The sequence below is a fragment of the Apis dorsata genome, unplaced genomic scaffold (genome assembly GCF_000469605.1).
Source record: "Apis dorsata unplaced genomic scaffold, Apis dorsata 1.3 scaffold_416, whole genome shotgun sequence".
In the NCBI taxonomy this organism is placed as follows: domain Eukaryota; kingdom Metazoa; phylum Arthropoda; class Insecta; order Hymenoptera; family Apidae; genus Apis; species Apis dorsata.
In genome coordinates this window covers 771,713-775,108 of record NW_006263671.1, presented here as the reverse complement: position 1 = coordinate 775,108, position 3,396 = coordinate 771,713, and positions in this window count along the sequence as shown.

The window sequence follows — 3,396 nt, the reverse complement described above, 5'->3', positions numbered from 1 at the left end:
CTCTCTCTCTCTCTCTCTCTCTCTCTCTCTCTCTCTCTCTCTCTCTCTCTCTCTTTCCAAATCGACCTGCACCTGGACTGTCGTAGGGATATACTTCTTCTTGATCACCCTCGTAAGGTCGGTTTGAATGATTGATTAATGATTTGAGCGAGAATTTGAGTAGATATTTTTGGATCTTGGCCCAACTTCTTTGAAATTTTCTGGGTTACTTTGTCTTTCAGGTTAGGTTTTAGGTTAGGTTGTGACGTAATATTATATACGGTTCTTAAATTACAAAGCGCAGAGGTTAGAATGATTAAGTGAAATAAAATTTGATCTCTCACAAAATAAATTATAAATCGTGCTATTGAATGCAAGAAGGATATCACTTTCTATATCTTTATAAAACGATAAATTATTATTATCGGCCAATTATTAATTTATACAATAAATATAACTTTTTGTCAGTTTTAAAAGTACAACAATAAAATTTATCTATATATGTAAAAAAAAAAAAAGAATCTAGAATCTAATTTATTTCACTCTTGCGAAATCCAACAATAGTCCAATTATTGATGCAAGTTTCGTAATTTGTCGGAAAGAAATTCGCGACTGTCGATAACGAAACAGAGCGATAAAGAGAGGGAGGGCTTCAAGATGGCCGATGAACGGAATCATGGCACGATATCGACTTGTGCCAGTGCGGAGAAGAAGGCAAGGATCTCTATTAGTTATTGGCAAGCGGAGCGAGATATAAATAACGAAGTCGCGATAAAAGCACGGGTCTCGATCGAGCCGAGCCGGCATCGATAATGATGTTGGCTGACAAGTTGCACCGCAGGTTGCACGCTGGTACCTACATAACCTACAACAGCCAATATTCCAGCCCCAGGGACCGCCGTGGTTCTCTCTAAAGGGGACTGCACACGGTAATGGAAAGGGTTGAATTGCTAGAATTACCGATATCGATAAATGATCGAACGAAAGTTTATGTTTCCAAGTTTTCAATTTAGAATCCGTATTTCTGTCTCTTTGATTTTTCGGTTCTTTTTTTCGAAATTTCGCTTATTCAAAGTTATAAAGATATAGAAATATAAGAATGATAATGTAAATAGCATTAATAAATAAAAAAATGATTTTCTTCGAAGATCAGTTATTTTAATATATTTTAATAGAAGTGAATGGAAGTAGCACAGTAGATGGTTCAAAGGTTGTTGGTTGACAATGAAGTCTGTGCAAATACGGTGTATGAAAGACAGGAATAAGGTAGACAGATGAAGTATCATCGTCGATTTGCTAAACGCAATGTCAATTTTATTAGCATTTGTGAAACGAGGGAATAATTCGAGGAATTTCGAATGGAATTCTAAGATAATTCATCGAACTAAGTGCTCCATCTTGATCGATTGTTCGACAGGTAACGATATTCGAGACGCGATGGCTTTCTACAAGACAAACGACTTGATACGGATAACAGATTTAGCAAAGTGAAACGAATTATTCATCGAAGTAACTACCAACCTAATTCTTTTATTTTTCCTGAATTTGTTAAATTATCAAATTATTACGTAAAATTCCTAGACTTCTGAATCTTTAAGTTGAAAGTAAATTTAAAAATTTCCTATTAGGATTTTTCTATTATATTCTTAAATTAAAAATTAAATCTCTAGAAAGGAAAAGCTATTTGTTCTATCTTTCTTTTCAAGCAAATTCCTAGATTCTTACATCACTAGAAATTAAGTCCCTAGATAGGAAAAGTTATCTGGTCTTTCTTTTCGAGCAAGTTTCTAGATTTTTATATTACTAGATTAGAAATTAAATTGCTAGATAGGAAAAACTATCCAATTTATCTTTTCGACTGTTTAAATTTATAATTTAAGAATTTTCCTATTTTGCGATTTTTATTATTATTTCTTAGGTTAGATCCCTAGAAAGTCTATCTAGTCTATTTTTCTTTCTATTAGCGAGTACCTCGAAAAGAAACTAGATGCTTACGCGTTATCAGTGTGGACAGACCTTTAGATGCATAAGGCCACGACTTCACGTGTATGTATATAAATTGGCCGGTCGCGGGCAATTCGCCCGATGCAAGGAGATGACCGCTTAAGAGGCTTTGAGAGGAACTCTTCTCTTTCTACCTTTTCACATTCGCCTACCGTCTAACTTTACCAACTCCATTACCACTTCACGGAAAATAATTTTTGTCTAGCACCATTAAACCCATCGCGGCGAAACGACAGCCATTAACAAGCGTCGAACCGTGGTCTGTAATTACGTTCGACTGGACTAACGGCCAGTTTCGAATTTTTCTTCGCTCATCCTGACTCTTCTTTGACTTTTCTTGTGGCCTCGCCGCGAGTCTTCCTTTTCTGTATGAAGTTCCATCGTCATAGCAGCACACGTTTAAATAATGTAAATGTAAAAATCTTTTTTTAATGTCGCTCAAGTTGATGAGTTTAATTGTTAAAATTAAAGTTGGAGAATTCCAACGTTGGGATAAGAGATCTAAAACGAGAAAAAAAAAAAAAAATAAAATAAAATAAATAATTACATTTAAATAATTATTTTAATTTTCATTTATGGAAATAAATCCAATGATTGCATATTAATTACAAATTAATGCTGAGAATTATCTTTGCAACTACTTTCACGGCTAGTTAGTCGTCGTAATGCATTCATTATATCTTATTATTTCAATTATTTCCTTCCACGAGCCACAAATAAGACTTGTTAATTACAATATTCCTAGTTTAATAAAACGCATTTTCACCTCGCGTTGATGTACTTATCTCTACATTAATTTTTATAATTAATTCTTCAAATCTTTGTGTCTCTATATGTTCTCGAAAATTCACGTTATACATTTATCAGCGAATGGTTCATCGTCTATTCGATTTCAAACCGATTACTCAGCTCTGATATTATTTTTCCTATTCGAGCATGATTATGCGAAATTTGAGTTTTACTTCCATTTTGAAATACTTTCATCATTCCTCTGACAAAGCATATTTCAAAGCTAAAGAAAAATTAATAAAATTAAAATTGTTCATCGATAAATAATCAAGATCTATCAAAAACTATCATTATTTAAAAATAATTTTCTTCCAAGAAAAAAATAAATTTGTGTTAAAAATTTAATACACTCTTGACTTATTCATTTTTCAATTATTTCATTTCTGATCTCGTTCTCACAAGCGAGAACAGAAATCACTGGAGAGAAAGAGAGAAGAGAGTGGCCCGACTAAATTTACTCGAAACCGAGTGACACGTGGGAAATCCAGGCGACCAACAGCGACATTAGTCAGTCACGAGCCACAAATAAGTATATAGGTGTAGCTTTCGCGCATCAGAGTCCGATTACGATACGTCGGTTACAAGGATTTCCCAACAGTCATTGGATTACTGGTTAAGCCTAGT